Genomic DNA, 21,056 nt, shown 5'->3' on the forward strand with positions numbered 1-21,056 from the left:
GTAGGCCGCTGGGCTGGGTGAGTGTCTCCCGGATGTGCCTCCCGGTCGGCCGCTGACAGACTGGGACGCCGGGTGGGCGGTCGCTGATGTAGTGGCGGCTCGCGAGCGCCCAGGTGGCCGCCCCAGACACTTTGCCCGTCGCAGATGCGAAGCTTCCGCCGACTGGGGCAGTTTCGATCGGAAAACCAGCCGCGTAATCGCTGAACACGGCCGCCGCTGCTCACCGGCCGCTGATGAAATCTGCCCGTAATTCCACATAAACTTGGGCGCTCGTTCTCCACTCCCTCTAATTTCTTCTCCTAGCTGCCGTAGCTGTGGCAATAAATAGGACTTTATGGCCGTTTTCGGCCGCGTTACTTCTAATTTAGCAGGAATAAAGTAACTGGAATTAGGCGAGCTGTAAATCGACGCGCGACCGCACCTGCTGCTCTTTGCCGAACGCTTCTCGGAAATTGATAGGTTCGCGGACTCTGGTTCTTGACTGATACGCCCAGAAGCGGCAACCATTTGTGCTCGCGCGTGAATTGGTGTAGATGTGTCTACAGCACTCCGAATGCCAGAATTAGGAGACGTTAAGCAAGCTTCTTGGTTGCCGTTAAGGCTCTTTGCTGCGTTACGGAGACGCATTTACCGTCTGAAAACAGACAGGACTCTCGATCTAGCCTCACCAGGGAACTCGCCCTGGATGGAGTCAGTTACGCTTTGATGTCTTCTTCTCGGTCAGTGCAATGAAGCGCGAAATACTGAGATAACTGTTATTTTCCCTGTACACGAATTTAGGTCAAGAGGAAGTGAACCATGACGGAGTGCATCTGCAGCCGAGCTACAGCTAAATTTCGCGTGTCCAATTTCCTATGCGGTCGTAAAATTCCCAAATAACTGTATAGCTGTGTGTGTGTGTGTTTTTGTGTTGATAGAGAGAGACAGAGAGAGAGAGAGAGAGAGAGAGGGAAGGACTGAGGAAGGGAGAAAGAGAGAGGAAGGGCGGAGAAAGGTATAGCTAAACAGCGAACCAGTAAGAAATGTTGGAACAGATGTAGCGGAACACGATGACATGGTGTTATCGTGCCAGATAACTTGGTCCCAAACAAGACGTTGTGGCAGTTAGAGGCTCAGGTCTTTGATTCGACTGCTCATCTGGTTGTCCCTGTTTCATGTTTCTGCAGCTCTTCGTAACTACTTCAGTGAGTGCAAGGGACCACAAGATTGACACATACAATAAATTACATGAAATGTATTAGTAGGTGCGATTATGGATAACCAACAATGAAAAGTTGTGCTGGCCCGGGTTTCGAGCCCGGATTTTCTGCTTACCGCTAGAGGTCGCCTTACCATTAAGATACCTGAACACACTTCCCAGCAAGACTCGAACTACCACATGTCGTCAACCATGTGTCTACAACCTGCACACCTACGTCCATTATATATTCCTGTACAGGGGAGACATGACACATTTTAATTGAATGTCATTTGCGCCGGCGTGGTCTGATAAATAGGACATTGCAGTACCTGTGTTGTTCAAAAGTCCGCAACTCGTGATCGTGTGGTAGCGTTCTCGCTTCCCGCGCCCCGCTTCCCGGGTTCGATTCCCGGCGGGGTCAGGGATTTTCTCTGCCTCGTGATGACTGAGTGTTGTGTGATGTCCTTAGGTTAGTTAGGTTTAGGTAGTTCTAAGTTCTAGGGGACTGATGACCATAGATGTTAAGTCCCATAGTGCTCAGAGCCATTTGAACCATTTTTTTGTGTTGTTCAAAAGTACGAGGCAATGTTCCTTCGGAAAACTGTCAGCTGTGTACGAGAATGATGGCAGTGAAAAGTTGTACAGGACCGGTAATCGAACCGGATTTCTCACTTTACACGAGCAGTCGCCTTAACCGCTTACGTTATCCGTCCTTGAGTGACGGCCAAACAGGAACTTCCATACGTTTCGGTTCCTGTATCTCAACCTGTTCTCGTACAAACGTTATGTAATCCACGTGCGGGGGAGGACATTATTTTTCTTTTTGTTTTTAACTGAAAGTCGTTGCTTAGTATTGGCGTATAAGGATGATATTGCAGTGCCTGTGTTGTTAAGAACTATACAATGTCCTTCGGAAGTGCAAGGATAAATACGGTATTTAAATGCCTAGGATGTTAAGAAGAATGATGTAGTGTTCATTCCGACGCGCATGCATATACTAAGGAACACTGCATAGTTCTTCTTAGCAACCTAGGCATTTCAGTTAAAATTAATTAATAAAAAACTTTCAATCAAAATGTCCACCCCCTGTACGGAACTTACATAAGGTGTGTACGAGTACAGGTTGCGACACAGGAACGACGACATATGGAGGTTTGAGTCTGGCCGTCAGTTGTGCACGGATAGCCAAAGCGGTTAAGGTGACTGCTCGCATAAAATGGGAAGTTCAGGTTCGAGTCGCGGACTGGCACAATTTTTCTCTGTCGTCGTTCCCATATACACCTGGTGGTTGTCGTATTCGCAACTACGAATACATTCCGTGTGTATATAACTAGTCTAGTCTTCCAGGGACCGTTGTAGGAGCAGCTGTTCAGTCAACTAATTTGGTAAGCATTTGGTTGAACACTGACATAGTGTGGACGGCAATTAATTTCGTTTGAGAACGTTCAAATTTATGTACATTATCAAAAAAATGGTTCAAATGGCTCTGAGCACTATGGGACTTAACTTCTGTGGTCATCAATCCCCTAGAACTTAGAACTACTTAAACCTAACTAACCTAAAGACATCACACACATCCATGCCCGAGGCAGGATTCGAACCTGCGACCGTAGCAGTCCCGCGGTTCCGGACTGCGCGCCTAGAACCACTAGACCACCGCGGCCGGCCATGTACATTATCGACCCTGTATTTAAGTGGTAGTAGATTCATTTTCTGGGATTTGAATTCAACTTTATTTCGTGATGTGGATTAAAATACACGTTAAAAATGACGAAATTAATCCATCTGTATTAATGTGTTGGTTTTATTGGCAACTAGTTTCGATGTTGTTACAACACCATCTTCAGGCCCATACTTGTTGACAGCAACCATATGTGCCTAACAGTAGTAGTCAGTAGTGAGATAGGGGTGTTCCAAGCGGAAGGCACGTAGTAACTCTAGTTACTACCTGCCTTCCGCATGGAACCTATAGGATTTAGGCTGAAGGTGATTTTGAGTACCTCCAAGAATACACGCATCAAAAACGTTTTGCATATCCTCAGTTCCGAGAGTTCCGGAACCTGTGCAGAAAATTGGAATAGAGATGAACCTAAACATCATTTCCGCTCTTTTTATTGCTCAAGAAAACCACACATTGCATGTTGTACCACCATAGAGCGAGACCTTCAGAGGTGGTGGTCTAGATTGCTGCACACACCGGTGCCGTCCGCGGTGGTCTAGCGGTTCTCGGCGCTCAGTCTGGAACCGCGCGACTGCTATGGTCGCAGGTTCGAATCCTGCCTCGGGTATGGATGTGAGTGATGTCCTTAGGTTAGTTAGGTTTAAGTAGTTCTAAGTTCTAGGGGACTGATGACCACAGATGTTAAGTCCCATAGTGCTCAGAGCCATTTGAACCATTTTTGTACACACCGGTACCTCTAATACCCAGTAGCACGTCCTCTTGCACTGATGAGTGCCTGTATTCGTACTGGCATACTATACACAAGTTCATCACGGTACTGTTGGTCCAGATTGTCGCACTCATCAACGGCGATTCGGCGTAGATCCCTCAGAGTGGTTGGTGGGTCACGTCGTCCATAAACAGCGCTTTTCAATCTATCCCAAGCATTTGCGGCAGGGTTGATGCCTGGAGAACATGCTGGCCACTCTAGTCAAGCGATGTTATCATCCTGATTTAAGTCATTCACAAGATGTGCGCGATGGGAGCGCGAATTGTCGTCCATAAAGTCGAATGCCTCGCCAATATGCTGCCGATGTGATTGCAATCTCGGTAGGAGGATGGCAATCACGTATCATAAAGCCGTTGTGGCGCCTTCCACGACCACCAGTGGCGTACGTCGGCCCCACATAATGCCACCCCAAAATAGCAGCGAACCTCCACCTTCCTGCACTCGCGGACAGTGTGTCTAAGGCGTTCAGCCTGACTGGGATACCTCCAAACACGTCTCCGGCGATTGTCTGGTTGAGGGCATATGCGACACTCATCGGTGAAAAGAACGTGATGCCAATCAAATGGTTAAATGGCTCTGAGCACTATGGGACTAAACATCTGATGTACTTAGATTAGTTAGGTTTAAGTAAATCTAAATTCTAGGGGTAGATCTTAGATTTACTTAAACCTAACTAATCTAAGGACATCACACACATCCATGCCCGAGGCAGGATTCGAACCTGTGACCGTAGCGGTCGTGCGGTTCCAGACTGTAGCGCCTAGAACCGCTCGGCCACCCCGGCCGGCCGTGATGCCAATCCTCAGCGGTCCATTCGACATGTGGTTGGGCCCATCTGTACCGCGCTGCATTGTCGTGGTTGCAAAGATGGACATCGCCATGGACGTCGGGAGTGAAGTTGCGTGTCATGCAGCATATTGCGCACACTTTGAGTAGTAACACGACGTCCTGTGGCTGCACGAAAAGCATTATTCAAAATGTTGGCGTTGCTGTCAGCATTCCTCCGAGCCGTAATCCGTAGGTAGCGGTCATCCGCCCTTGGGCGGCCTGAGCGAGGCATGTCATCGACGACAGTTCCTGTCTCTCTGTATCTCCTCCATGTCCGAACAAAATCGCTTTGGTTCACTCCGAGAAGCCTGCACACTCCCCTTGAAGAGAGCCCTACCTGGCACAATGTAACCGCGGTATTGACCGTCTAGGCATGGTTGAACTACAGACATGACGAACTGATAGGCTGTCGGACCCCATCTAATAGGCGCTGCTCATGCATGGTCGTTTGCATCTTTGGGCGGGTTTAGTGACATCTCTGAACAAAGGGACTGTGTTTGTGATACAATATCCACAGTGAACATCTATCTTGGAGTTCTGGGAACCGGGGTGATGCAAAACTTTTTTTTATGTATGTATTTAGAGCAGTGAAACTCGTACCACAGTTAACTATTGTTATTATGAAAAGTAAAGTCCACGGTGCAAGCCTGTGTCAAGGCTATAGGCCTTATTGTGGTGGGTTTTGCGCGGCACTAGGAGGAGGAGGGATGGCAGGCCCTTCAACCCGACCGCTTTTGACGTCTAGTTAAGATCATCGGTACGCTTTCTGACCACAGTCTGACTGGACCTGGCGCCGTCCTGGGGGGGCTGTATCGAATGAAAATTCGCACACATGTCTGAGATTGAACCTAGAACCTCTATGGCCAGAGAATGGTGCCCTACCTGCTTGACCACTAGTGCCACTTATTGTCATGAAAGGTCATACAGGATCATATGGCCATTGGTGCATTTGTAATGACTATTAATTCATAGACGGGTGTGTGATTTAAACCAAGGTCAAGCCTATATGCGCGTGACCAGATTTCCAACATGCGTGAACTGCGACGACATGTATCAACTTCCTCGCGTGGGAACGCGTTCTGTAAGGCATGGGGCAACTGAATAGCACCAAGAATAATCTCACTGCTCCCTAATCATCAGTGCAGCTCTGCGCCTTACGTTCGGAGATGATCAGCATATTCTTGACTCATCCGAGTTGTTGGTGAGGCCCACAATGATTTTACGGTTACTTCATTGCAGCAGATACAACGATCCAGAGAATATTGCTGTAGTATTTTGGACACATACTAAAGAGGACTAACAGAAGATACTCAGTGTATGTAAGGAAGGGCAGCACGAATGTTCACAGGTTTGTTTGATTGAAGGGAGAGCGTCCTAAGATAGTCGCCAAAGTCCCACGAAAAACTAATTACGAAGCTTGCAGTATTAGTAATAAGTGAAGAATCGAGGGATATACTACCGCCCCTTAAGTATCGCTAACTCTGGGACAGAGAAGGCAACATTATACCAACTACAGTGCATTTAGAATCATTTAAATTTTAGACAGCCTTTCTTCTCGCGCTCTGTATGTGGACGAAATGGAAAGGATCTTAATACATGCATCAACTGGGAAGGCCAGTTGCCATCCACTTTATGGTGGCTTGCGGAATACGAATGTGGGTGTAGATGTACACACATTAGGCATACTGTCGTAGGGAAACAGAGAGACCATCCTGTGAGAGTTTTTGTCATATACTGCAGTCTCAGGTCACACTGGAACTTAAAAATATTTTTAAAACGTATATCTATTAACTTTGTTATTCTACAACATCCATACTGTGGGGCTCGGTGGCTAAGTGAGTGTTTTTAGTAGGGTTTGTCAAGGTTTGGAGGACTCGGAATGTAATTGCTAAATGAATAAATGATTGGTGACAAATTTTGAACAAAGCATCACTACTGAAATTTAGCAAGTGGAAGACATTCGACAAGTGGAAAAAACATCCGACAGTAAATCACATTTCTAATGATGAAACTGAATTTGTGCAGAGGTCAATAAAATCCACATATAGTTACTCAGGGTGCCAAAAATTTCTCGCAATTCGAAAAGTCCCACAAATGACGACAAGGAACACGACCAAGTGAGAAAGGATGGTAGATACACTGAATATTGAGACGGGGAGGTTCAAGGAACGAAAAACCGGACTAGATTCCAAGAAGAACAAGCTGAAAAAGTTGGGTATTGAGCAGTACACATCCAACGATCTAAGATTCAATCCCTAGTCAGTCCCACGATTTTTTCCTGTTTCATATTGCTTTTCCGTCTCTAGTTACCATTTGTAAATGAAAAAAATGACGATTTACACCATACGTCGGAATCCACGTTAAGCTGTTTGTCCCAGTCTAACTGGCTGCGCAACTCAGGTCGAAGATAGGAGGAAGGTAGGAGCTTACGATCTTTTGTAGGATCTTGCCTAGTAAGTAACTGTGGTGTTCAAAACAACTCTTTTGTTGGGGACAAGTTTACTTTAACAGCTAATATAATATATGTGTACTTCATTTAACCTCACCAGCCAAAAATTGTCACCTCAGGAGCCACACTATCTCTAGGCCTGGACTGGCTTCATTTCAGCGAGGAAGCGAGTCCACAACTTTCTACATGTATGCCATATTCAGCTGAAGCCACTCATATATTATTAGAACCAGCTTAGAGTTACGAAATTGCAGGAGTGTTGATTCCATGTTTATCGGATGATTTAGTGGGCCCCTCGATGTACAATACTGCGCCTTAAGTGTCAGTCGATCCAAGAATGTACACGAAGAATTCCGTAAACAAAGCTGCTCTAATTTTCAAGGTGGGAGTTTCCACAGCATACATACAATTAAGATGTAGAGAAAGGCCACCATTTGGTCACCTGTAATATTTAAATGTTTTCTGGTTTGGTGTTCACGCTAAAATTGTTGAATGGGTAAAAATCATGGTACGAAAAACGGCCCAAAACCGGGAGCTAGGAATGGACACTCCACATACTGCAGGTTAAACGCTTCCTTTGGATGTCGATACATTCAACACCATTTTATCATTTACAACAGCCAAAATTGTGACTCGTTGGTCTGTACTGCGGGTATTGTAAAGTTACTGTATTGTTAGGCTCATTGGAGATTTGCAACTGTACATACCATTATGAGAAATTTCGTTTTTCGAAGGACGCTACTCCAAACGAAGATTGCAGACTGCTCCCCTCGCAATGTTCACTTCGTAACTGGTTGAGGTAGTTCTAGGAGCAACAACTGTTGTTGGTATAATTGCATAGCTTTCCACTGATAGTCAAATGACATTAAAGTTTTCTGAGTACGGTAACGTGTCATAATATAAAAACTATACTCTTCTAACAGACCTATAAGAAAGGCACTGTAACCGTGAATGAAAAGTTGGTTACTTCTTATAGTTTTTTTACGTTGTGACACTGTACCGTACTGAGAAAACGTCTATATCAACTACTGTCAAAGCCATCTTTTCGGACACTCTGTAACCGTAATGGCACCGGAACGGAGGATGAAAGACGAAGATCGAAATACCAAACGCCTCTTTACAAAACGGTAAGCCGGCCGCTGTGGCCGAGCGGTTCTAGGTGCTTCAGTCCGGAACCGCGCTGCTGCTCCAGTCGCAGGTTCGAATCCTGCCTCGGGCATGGATGTGTGTGATGTCCTTAGGTTAGTTAGGTTTAAGTAGTTCTAAGTCTAGGGGACTGATGACCTCAGATGTTAAGTCCCACAGTGCTTAGAGCCATTTTTTGTCACGTTATGTTGCTAGTAACGAACATCGCATCAGACGGCGTATACCTCACACATGCTCAGAGCAGCTATTGTGGTCGTCATGGTCAGAAAATTAAAGCGAGAAATCTGCGCTCACTGAAGTCTTTGAAAATGGCGTTTCCCTGAAGTAAGAACGGGAGCAGAATCCATCACACGGTTTTGTCATGCAGTGCTGATCACCATGGGCGTGCTATTATCATTAGTTATGGCTCCCTGTTCTACAGTGCTCAGAGGTAAGCTGTGCCACTGCTGATACACTCTGGCAGCTGGAGCACCGAACGCCGGGAATTAATCTGCTCTGATGAGTAAATAATATTTAACGGCATTCATCCTATCAGTTGCGCCTTCTTCTACGACATCGAAAGTTGCTGCACAGTTATGAGATATGACAGAAAGAAGAGTGAGGGCGGGGTTAATCTACCCCCGCCGTGATTATCATTATATCATGTGTCTGAAGTACGCACCAGGCGTGAATCTCTATGCTGACGGCGTCCAGATACGGGACTACTGGTATTTTTACTTTCCTTGGACCATCAGCACAAACACTGATACACATTTGACAGAATATGTACAACATGGTGTCAAATTCTTCGTAAAGACCATCGAGTCTCACGCAGGTGATTTTCACAGAATTTGCTGATAGATATCGCCCTACGACATGTGTACTGTTTGCCAACGATGCTTGCAACATTAGACATCTTTTTCAGTGTAAGTATAAGAGTGGTTGTGGGCTTAGCGTGTTTATACTCAAATTATATTCTGTTCAGAGCACGCCGCTTCGAATTCCTGGCTTTACTCCCTTCATTGTAAAACACAGTGACTATCAAACCAACTTTTGCATTTGTTCAGGAATAATGGAACTTATTGCACAACCGATTACTTAATTGACCTGTGGCATGACAAATCGTGACCTCTGTATTAACCGGCTTCTTTTCTTAGTGACGGGAAACAGGCTGCCAAGTCAGAATACACTAAACGATAATAGTACATAACTGTTCAATGATTCGTATTTTAGATAAGAAAGGCGAGGAAAGGCAGACTTGGCCAGTGGTGAAGAACACCTTGCCGCGTAGTATTTATTCGTGATGCCATACTCTCCATTGTTAAACCTTGGACATTAAAGAACTCTGCTGTATTTGAGAGCTAATTTTCTAATAAAGAAACTGCTTACAATAAGACAGTGGGGTAAATACAAATAAAATATTATGGACAACATGGTCCTGACATGCATCAGATAAAGCAGAAAGTTTCATCAAATCACTGAGTCTATAATCATTTACACAAAAAAAAACTCTAAAACAGGTACTGCTGTTCCTGAAACAAACGTGCAGCAAAACAAGTGACTGAATCTCAGTTCCCCTTACTGGCCACGATGTCCAGCAAGTCAACAAAACAAAGAGAATGCATTCAAAACACATTTTCTACAAAAAGTTATTTTTAAATTTTATAAAATAGATTTGTTTGCTAAATAATATTGGCATAGTATGATTAAGGATCACACAATGAATGTGTGAGCTAGATTGTTTTAATCAAAGTGCGTGTTAGAAACGTATTTCCTAAGATATATATATATATATCAAACTAGAAGCAAACTGAAATTCGATTTTGACTGGAAATGTGCTCAAGCACACTACGTGCATTTTATCTTCGTATATCCATAATTGAAACGGACGACTTGGGACGTCAGCTAGAATAATATATGTTAAAAAATGTCGAAATTCCTCCAGCTGCAACGTTTTGGTACATTAATGATTTTGTAAATACGTCAGAGGGTGGTTTAAACTTAGCATTTTGTCACTAGTCAATTAAACAGCGTTTTGTGTATAACAGTAAAAGTTGTGTAAGTTCTTAGTTTTCAAACAGTAATTATTGATTCATTTGTTTGTCATTACTGTTTACATTTGTTGTGGTGTCAAGAGTAAGTGAGCATGTGAAATTATCATGCATGTGACGTATGAAAACTGAAATTTTTTTATAATGCATGATCAGTTGGCGTACGAAACATATGTTTAACATAAAGCAGCCAGCTTAAAGATTCTAGAAGGAAAACTTTCACATGTGTCGTTAAGACTAATAAAAATGAGATAATTTTCCATTTATTTGCCTTTCGGAAAATAGCAAGTCTGAAAGCGATTGCAGTAAATTCGGAGCTGGGTACCGGTGAAGGACGGCGATTTCCGTGCCGTCCTCGAGAAATTATGAAGCTGTTGGCTACAGAATGTTCCACTCAAACGAAGGAAGGGAATGATCATCCGCTCTGGGAGGGACAGCGATTTACATGCACTAGTGTTGAGGAATCGTTATTCACCTTTAGTAGCGTGTGAAGCTATGTGTCTGTGTTCTAACAATTTTGCAAAAAATTTGTAATTTCCTTATACTGAGAAGTTGACTGGTTCAGGAAACGACAACGGCAGGAGTTTTCAGCTTTTCCGGAAGCTTTTGAGAGTTTTAGAAAATTTTGTGACTGTCTTTGGATTGGCTAAAATTCCCCGTGGACTCCTATAAATCGAAGATACGAAATTACAGATTATTGAATGTTGGTAAACTGTTTAGTATTAAGAGAGCGTACCATGACAGATAACCATCCAGTGACATTCAAACTACTTATTGACTGTTAAAGTAGCGGTTCTTTGCATAGTAGGACGCGAATTCTATGCTTAACCTGCCTTCTACCCAGAGAACGTGTGATTGCGCTGACTTGCTGGTGCAAACTGTGAGCGAATTTATGTACTGGGTGGTTAAAGTTGCGCTACTTGAGCCAGTGTAGACGGAGAATTATTTCCCGTACGGATAGCCAACATTATAAGAATAATGTTCGTAATCTACGCCGCAGGATTTGCGTGGTTGGTAGTGTGAGCGTCGTCACCAGCCGTTTAGGCGCAGGAACTGGTATGGTGCAGCCATCTGCTTGAAACACAACCATCAGTGTACATCATAGTTGCAGACAGTCAACATGTTTCTGGACAACGTGAGCAGTGGTCCAGCCTACTCGTAAAGTTGTTTTATCAAAACAACAGCAGTGGTGTTGCTGTTTTTTGCGAGTATCGATGTATTAAATCATTATGGAAAGATCCCCTTCTCACACAGGGGCTGAGAAACGTGATTCGAAAGTCGAATTAACTGGCGATTTGGGAATTGCTCCTGGGAGTCACCCACTGTCTATTGTGCCGGAGACATTACTGTTGCCATGGCTGAGAATGCTGGACGCAACGTGCGATCTTCAAGCAATGCACGAGCCGTGTCACGACAGCTGAACATTCCATGGTCCATCGTTGTTTGGGGCAGCAGCAGAGCAATCTCTGGTGCGATACCAGGCTCTCCTCGATGCAGATAGTCGTCTTACTGAGCGACGTTTGTTACCTGGACTGTGAACATGATAAGCAATTAACGAATGTTACCCTCTCATGCGAAAATTAAAATATTTTTCTTTAAATGGTTTATTGGTTATTTCTTTTCCGAATGCTCTTGCCAATATTTCCACACAGTTTCATTGTCCTACGATCGTTCGTTTTTCATGGGGACCCTCTCAAATTGTAAAAGTTTAATTATCACAACCATGTTTTTACATCAATAACTTCGTGTTAGAATGAATTTCTTAGCAAAATATAGTACGTACTATATTTTGTTAATAAGTCTGTTGTACATGTTGTATATGATCCGTCTCTCCCTATAGCTTACCCCTACTTTTTTCGGAGTTTCGAACATCTTGCACCATTTTATATTCGAACGCTTTTTCCAAGTGGACAAATCCTATGTACGTGTCTTGATTTTTCTTTAGTCTTGCTTCCATTATTAACCGTAATGTCAGAATTGCCTCTCTCGTGCCTTTACTTTTCCTAAAGCCAAACTGATCGTTTGAGGCGTCTTGCCACGGTCCGGGCGGCTCCCCCCCCCCCCCCCCCATCGGAGGTTCGAGTCCTTCCTCGTTCCTGGGTGTGTGTTGTCCTTAGCGTAAGTTAGAGTAATTTAGATTAAGTTGTGTGTAAGCTTAGGGACCGATGGCCTCAGCAGTTTGGTCCTATAAGATCTTACCACAAATTTCCAATTTCGTCATCTAGCGCATCCTCAATTTTCTTTTCCATTTTTCTGTATATTATTATTGTAAACAACTTGGATGCACGAGCTGTTAAGCTGGCTGCGCGATAATTTTCGCACTTGTCAGCTCTTGCCGTCTTCGGAATTGTGTGGATGATACTATCCCGAAAGTCAGATGATATGTCACCAGACTCATACATTCTACGCACCAACGTGCATAGTCATTTTGTTGCCACTACCCCCAACGATTTTAGAAATTCTGATGCAATGTTATCCATCCCTTCTGCCTTATTTGATCTTAAGTCCTCCAAAGCTCTTTTGAAATCTGATTCTAATACTGGATCCCCTGTCTCTTCTAAATCGACTCCTGTTTCTTCTTCTATCACATCAGACAAATCTTCCCCCTCATAGAGGCTTTCAATGAATTCTTTACACCTATCCGCTCTCTCCTCTGCATTTAACAGTGGAATTCCCGTTGCATTCTTAATGTTACCACCCTTGCCTTTAATGTCACCGAAGGTTGTTTTGACTTTCCTGTATTCTGAGTCTGTCCTTCCAACAACCACTTCTTTTTCAATGTCGTCACATTTTTCCTGCAGCCATTTCAACTTTGCTTCCCTGCACTGCCTATTTATTTCATTCCTCAGTGACTTGTATTTCGGTATTCCTGAGTTTCCCGGAACATTTTTGTACTTCCTCCTTTCATCAATCAACTGAAATATTTCTTCTGTTACCCATGGTTTCTTCGCAGTTACCTTCTTTGTACCTATGTTTTCCTCCCAACTTCCGTGATGGCCCTCTTCAACTGTACTCCCTACTGAGCTATTTCTTATTGCTGTATCTATAGCCTTAGAGAACTTCAATCGAGTCTCTTCGTTCCTTAGTACTTCAGTGTCCCACTTCTTTGCGTATTGATTCTTCCTGATTAATGTCTTAAACTTCAGTCTACTCTTCATCACTACTATATTGTGATCTGGGTCTGTATCTTCTCCTGGATATGCCTTACAATCCAATATCTAATTTCGGAATCTTCTCTGACCATGATGTAATCTAACTGAAATCCTCCCGTATCACCCGGCCTTTTTCAAGTATACCTCCTCCTCTTGTGATTCTTGAACGAGTATTGGCTATTACTAGTTAGTCGTTCTCCTCTCTCATTCCTTGTTCCAAGTCCATATTCTCCTGTATCCTTTTCTTCTGCTCCTTCCCCTACAACTGCATTCCAGTCCCCCATGACTATTAGATTTTCATCACCCTTTACATACTGTGTTACCCTTTCAATATCCTCATTCATTTTCTCTATCTCTTCATCTTCAGCTTGTGACGTCGGTATGTATACCTGAAATATCGTTGTCGGTGTTGGTTTGCTGTAAATTCTGATAAGAACAAACCTGTCACTGAAGTGTTCACAGTAACACACTCTCTGCCCTACCTTCCTATTCATAACGAATCCAACTCCTGTTATACCATTTTCTGCTCCTGTTGATGTTATCCTATACACATCTGACCAGAAATCCTTGTCTTCTTTCCACCTCACTTCACTGACCTCTACTATATCTAGATTGAGCTTTTGCATTTTCCTTTTCGGATTTTCTAGTTTCCCTACCACATTCAGTCTTCTGATATTTAAATACCCGACAAGTAGAATGTTAGGCTTCCGTTGATTATTAAATCTTTTTCTCATGGTAACTGCCTCCTTGGCAGTCCCTTTCCCGTGATCCGACGTGACGGTTTGATTATGAATCAAAGACGCTACCCCAAGACCACGGGTGCTCTCTTGATTACAATCTCATAATTGGAGTAGTTATTCAAGAGAAAACGTTTCAAAAATTGAGTAAGCCAGTAACGCGCTGATCCATCTTTGCCTTTAAGTAAGCAGTTATTCGGCTTGGCATTGATTGGTAGTATTGTTGGATATCGTCCCCAGGGAAAAATGGGAATGAGCGTATGGCAACGTTGGCCCGCAGGCCCCATCCGGGGAAGTTCGGCCGCCAAGTGCAAGTGTTCGACGCCACATTGGGCAACTTGCGCCCCGGGGATGAGGATGAAATGACGATGAGAACAACACAACACCCAGTCCCAGAGCGGAGAAAAACCTCCAACCCTGCCGGGAATCGAACCCGAGCCCGCTTGCATGGGAGGCGAGTACGTTACCACCCAGTTAAGCAGGCGGACGTCCCGAGGGGTATCGTGCCAAATTTAATTGTCTCGTTAGGTCGTCAAAATTCCGAGCTGGTTGGAGGACTCTGTCCACAATGCTACAGCCGTTGTCAACTGGGGAGGAATCCGGCGATCTTGCTGGCCAACGTAGGGTTTGGCAACAACGAAGACAAACATCAGAAACTCTCGCCGTGTTGCGGGCAGACATTATCTTTCTGAAATTTAAATACTGGATGGCCTACCATGAATAGCAAGAAAACGGGGCGTAGAATACCGTCGACGTACCTATGTGCTCTAAGGGTGCAGTGGATGACAAAAAAATGGGTCTTGCTATGGAAAGAAATGGCACCGCAGACCACTCGTGATTGTCGGGTGGAATGGCGGGCGATAGAGAGGCTGGTAAACCACCACTGTCCGGGACGTCTACAGACCAGACTTCGCTGGTTATTGGCTCTCAGTTCCAAGCGGGGCTTATCGCTGAAGGCCATTCTATTCCAGTCAATGAGATTCCATACTGAAGATGTGTCTGGAAACGCTCCAGATGGAGATGCGGTACCAACCTCGTCGTCGCCCGCCATAGGACCGGTAACCAGTTTTTTTTTCTTTTCACAGCAGGATGCCTTTGGTTGTCATCCTCGGCACTCTTACAACACAGCGGTACGCCTCGTTTTGCTGCCTTTCATGCCAAGCCATCACGGAGTTCCATTTTAGCGAGTTAATGTTCGCCCATACACGACGAAAGTTTCTATTGCTTGTCTTTGTGCTTGCCAGACCCTACGTTGGCCAGCAAGGTCGCCGGATCTCTCCACGATTAAGAACTGTTGATTGGTTGGTTTAAAAGACGGCGGAAGGAACCAAACTGATAGGTCATCCGTCCCTTGTTCCGAATAAAACAATGCCATAAGGGTGAGAATAAAACATGCGAGACTGACAACACAAAACGAGAGAAAAAGGAAAAACCACAAGAGCGACGGAAGGGCAACAAACACTTAAATAGACAAAAGGAGAGAAGAAAACCACAGAAACGGAAGAAACATGTAGAAGAGACTAAAACGACAAAACAGATTACCATGGCTGGCTGACCATGAGAATAAGAAGAAGCCAGCCACTCTGTAACACATTAAAACCTCCACTCTAAAAGCACTAGGGTGGAGGACACAGAGGGACGAAGAACATGCGCTAAAACTTAGATCAAATGATAAAACCCACTCGCACTAATAAAACGTAAAACTAAATCAGCCGATGAAGCATTGTCAGATAAAATTTGTGGGAACGATTCCGGTAACCGAAGATTTGGTCGCAGGGCAGTCAAAGTGTGACAGTGCACCAGAATGTGGGCCGCTGTCAACTGGGCACCACATTGACACTGAGGCAGGTCTTCAAGGCGCAGGAGGTAGCCGTGGGTCGCAGAAGCGTGGCCAATACGGAGCCGACAGAGAACCACAGAGTCCCTGCGAGAGGCCCGCATGGAGGACTGCCACACATTCGTAGTCTCCTTAATGGCACGCCGTTTGTTGTGCGTACTGAGACTATTACATTTCGTCTTCCAAAGCCGGAAAACCCGGCGGCGTAAAAACGAACGCAGGTCAGTTATTGGAATACGGATCTCCATAAGCGGTTTCCGTGCAGCCTGTTTGGTCAGCCTGTTAGCAAGTTCGTTGCCTCGGATTCCGACGTGTCCTGGGGTCGACATAAACACCACTGAACGACCAGACCGTTCCAGGGCGTAGGTGGAATCCTGGATAGTCGCTACCAAAAGACGAAGAAGGTAGCACTGGTCGATAGCTTGTAGGCTACTCAAGGAATTAATACACAAAAGAAACAACTCCCCAGGGCACGAACGGATGTGCTCAAGAGCACGAGATATAGCCAACAGTTCTGCAGTGAAAACACTGGAGCCATCGGGCAAGGGATGCTGTTCAGTATGTCCTCCACGCACATAATCGAAGCCGACGTGACCATCAGCCATCGAGCCGTCGGTGTAAACCACTTCATGGCCTCGGTACATGTCAAGAACCGAGAGGAAGTGACAGCAGAGAGCCGCGGCGTGAACTGAGTCCTTTGGGCCGTGTGAAAGGTCCAGGCGATGATTCGGCCTCAGTGTACACGATGGAGGTGTATGTGGTTGGTTGGTTGGTGTGGGGAAGGAGACCAGACAGCGTGGTCATCGGTCTCATCGGATTAGGGAAGGATTGGGAAGGAAGTCGGCCGTGCCCTTTCAGAGGAACCATCCCGGCATTTGCCTGGAGTGATTTAGGGAAATCACGGAAAACCTAAATCAGGATGGCCGGGCGCGGGACTGAACCGTCGTCCTCCCGAATGGAGGTGTATGTGATTGGACCTCGAGTATAGGTGGTAAAGGCAAGGATCCCATTTCAGATAGAAGGGATCGGACGCGACCTGCAATTGTAAGCCCTGACCTGGGCCGCCTATGTGGGAGATGAACCGCCGTGGATGGAAAAAGGAGGCGGTAATTCGGATTTCGGATGCGCAGGAGAACAACGAACGTGTGCAACGTAACTGGCGAGCAGTTGTGCACGCCTGACCTGCATTGGAGGGACTCCAGCTCCGCCAGGACGCTTGTCACCGGACTCGCCCTAAAAGCTCCCGTCGCTAGTTATTCGCCACAGTGCTGCACTGTATCGAGTAAACGCAATGCTGAGGGCGCCGCCGAACCATAAACCAAACTCCCATAGACAAGTCGGATTGAACAAGGGCTCTGTAGAGCTGCAGCAGCGTAGAGAGATCTGCACCCCAGTTGATGTTGCTCAGGCAGCGGAGGGCATTGATGTGCTGCCAGCACTTCCGCTTAAGCTGACGAAGGTGAGGCAGCCAAGTCAATCAGGCGTCGAAAACCAGTCATAAAAATCGATATGTCTCCACTACAGTGAGGAGATCGCCAGTAAGGTAAAGTTCTGGTTCCGGATGAGCGGTACGACGCCGACAGAAGTGCATAACACACGACTTTGCTGCTGAAAACTGAAAACCGTCGGCTACAGCCCATGACTGCGCCTTGTGGGTGGCTTCCTGTAGATGCCGCTCAGCAACACCAGTACTGGTGGAGCAGTACGAAATGCAGAAGTCGTCTGCATATAGAGAGGGTGAGACGGATGGCCCTACAGCTGCTAATAGACCGTTAAAGGCCACTAAAAATAGAGAGACACTCAACACAGAGCCCTGTGGGTCCCCATTCTCCTGGATTTTTGGGGGAACTATGGGAGGGACCAACTTGGACATGGAAGGTACGAAGCGACAGGAAATTCTGGATAAAAATCGGGAGCGGGCCTTGGAGACCCAACTCGTATAATGTGGCAAGGATATGATGTCACCAGGTGATGTCATACACTTTTCGTAAATAAAAAAAGATGGCCACAAGGTGTTGGTGTCTGGAAAAGGCTGCTCGGATGGCAGAATCGAGGGACACAAGATTAACAGTGGTAGAACGACCCAGGCGCAAACTGCCCTGGTACAGAGCCAGTACGCCACGTAACTCCAGGGCCCAATGCAAACGCTGACACATCATACGTTCCAGCAGCTTACAAAGAACGTTGGTGAAATGAAAGGCCGATAGCTATCCACATCAAGTGGGTTTTTGCCGGGATTGAGCACTGGTATTTTGGTGCTCTCCCGCCAGTGCGATGGAAAGACGTCATCGCACCAGATCCAGTTGAAGATCACGAGGAGATTTCGCTTGTAGTCAGACGAGAGATGTTTAATCATCTGACTGTGGGTCCGATCTGGCCCAGGAGCTGTGTCGGGGCAATGTGCAAGGGCACTGAGGAGCTCCCACTTTGTAAATGAGGCATTATAGGGATCACTGTGGCGTCTAATGAACGAGAGGACTTTCTCTTCCATCCGCTGTTTGCGAAAGGCTGGGGGGTGATTGTCCGACGCAGAGGCGCGAGCATAGTTCTCAGAAAAGTGCTCGGCAATCGGTTCGCGTCGGTAGATAACACGCCATTTATGTTAACACCCGGAATACCTATTGGAATCTGGTACCCAAAAACTCGTTTGATTTTTGCCCAGACTTGGGAAGATAACGTATGGCACCCAATGGTCGAGACGTATCTCTCCCAACACTCCTGTTTCCATCGTTTGATAAGCTGGCGCACGCGGTCACGGAGCAGTCTAAAGACTATGTGGTGCTTTGGGGAAAAGTGCCGCTTATGCCGCTGTAGACCTCGCCGACGCTCCTTAATTGCATCAGCGACTTCTGGCGACCACCAAGGGGCTGTCTTTCGCTGGGGGCACCCTAAAGAATGAGGGACCGCGTTTTCCGCCGCAGGAACGATCGTTGTAGCTACCTGCTCGACTACCACATTGAGCCGGCCGCGGTGGTCTAGCGGTTCTAGGCGCTCAGTCCGGAACCGCGCGACTGCTACGGTCGCAGGTTCGAATCCTGCCTAGGGCATGGATGTGTGTGATGTCCTTAGGTTAGTTAGGTTTAAGTAGTTCTAAGTTCTAGGGGACTGATGACCACAGCAGTTGTCCCATAGTGCTCAGAGCCATTTGAACCATTTTTACCACATTGATGGTACCATGTGGGGGAAATGCAGCAGAGGTGAAGGCTTCTCAGTCTGCTTTGTTTAAAGCCCAGCTGGGTACGCATCCGTGGCCTGACGCCAGGGCAATCACAGGGAGATGGAGAAGTGGTCACTATCACACAGGTCGTCATGTGCTCTCCAGTGGATAGATGGGAGAAGCCCAGGACTGCAAACCGAGAGATCAATGGCCGAATATGTACCATGTACCACACTGAACTATGTGGGGGCACCTGTATTTAAGAGGCAGAGGTCGAGTTGTGACAGTAAATTTTCGAAATCTCTGCCTCGGCCAGTAAGCAGAGTGTCACTCGACTAGGGGTTATGAGCGTTAAAATCTCCCAAAAGTAGGGAAGATTTAGGGAGTTCATCAATCAGTGCAGCCAGTGCATTCAGGGGTACTTCACCATTTGGAGGATGATATACATTGCAGACAGTTATTTCCTGTGTCGTCCTTATCCTGATAGCCAGTTTCAAGAGGGGTTTGAAGGGGCAGAGGTTCACTGCATACTGAGTTCAGGACATAGACACAAACTCCACCTGACAATCTATTATAGTCACTACAGTTCTTGTAATATACCCTATAGCCATGGTGGGCAGGGGTTCGCATTTCTGGGAACCAGGATTCCTGAAGGGCAATACAGAAACCAGGTGTAAAACTTAAAAGTTGGCATAGCTCAGCCATGGGGTGGAAAAAACTGTGGCAGTTCCACTGGAGGATGACGTTATCGTGAGGCAGGAAAGGGATGAAGCACACAAGGAGGCAGGTTATGTCTCAGGATCACCTGTTGCCACTGATTGGGTATTTGTAGTCATTTCTGTGGTGGATGAGGCATCAGTGAGATCCAGATCCACAGGGGACACTAAGATGTCCACTGCGTCCTCTGATGCAGAATTGATAGGGAGTGAAGCTGTTGGGGCCACCAGAGAGGGTCTTGTTTCTTAGCAGACTTCTTCTAAGTTTGCTTGCTCTCTCGCTTCTCTGTAGGGGCTTGCTGGGAAGATTTCTCTGGCTTCGGGCATGGAGGAAGACTATGAAGCTCTTTGTCCAGCAGCTTTTGGCTCCTTGAGCCACTGGCGAGTGTCTGCCATGACATTAGTGGAGACCTTGGGAGAGAGTGCCCCAAAGGATCCCTTCCACATGAGAATAGCCAGAGGAGGCTGTTGCTTCACTGGCAGCGGAGAGTGGACCGATGTCCCCTGCATTTGGGGGAGCCTTGCTCTTGAAGTAGGTGCTTTGGGAGCAATGGAGGAAGATTTGCCTCCTACCACAATGGGGGCAGATGTATACTGGCGGCCTGGAGGGCCCACTGTTAGTGGCACAGAGTGAGAAACCGCTGGAACTTGGGGCAGCCATGGGGATGGAGATGCAGCATATGTCGACGTCAACCGAATGGAGTGTCATCTTTGAAATTTACGTTTAGCCTCGGTGTACGTCAACCAGTCCAGGATCTTGTACTCCATGATTTTCCGCTCCTTTTGGAGTACTGGGCAGTCTGGCGAGCAGGGGGAGTGGTGTTTTCCACAGTTGATGCAAGTGGGAGGTGGTGCAGATGGAGTATCTGGGTGCAGTGGACGTCCGTAATCTCGACATGTGGCGCTGGAAGTGCAGTGGGAAGACATGTGCCCGAACTTCGAGCACTTAAAGCACCGCATAGGGGGAGGGACGTATGGTTTAACGTCACAGCGATAAACCATCACCCTTAACCTTTTCAGGCAATGAATCACCCTAAAAGGCAATGATGAAGGCACCGGTAGCAACTCTGTTGTCTTTGGGTCCCACTTTAAACGCGCCAGATGAAATGAACACCCTGCTGTTCTAAATTTGCGCGGAGCTCGTCGTCAGATTGCAAGAGGAGATCGCGATGGAAAATGATCCCCTGGACCATGTTGAGGCTTTTATGGGGAGTGACGGAATATCACTCAGCTTGTCTCAGGCGAGTAATGCTTGGGATTGGGCTGGGGATGCTGTCGGAATCAAGACTGTGCCGTTTCGCATCTTGGAAAGCGCTGTCAATTTTCCAAATTTACCCTCAAGGTGTTCAACGAAAAACTGAGGCTTCGTAGGTA

Source organism: Schistocerca americana, chromosome 2 (assembly GCF_021461395.2).
Source record: "Schistocerca americana isolate TAMUIC-IGC-003095 chromosome 2, iqSchAmer2.1, whole genome shotgun sequence".
Taxonomy (NCBI): domain Eukaryota; kingdom Metazoa; phylum Arthropoda; class Insecta; order Orthoptera; family Acrididae; genus Schistocerca; species Schistocerca americana.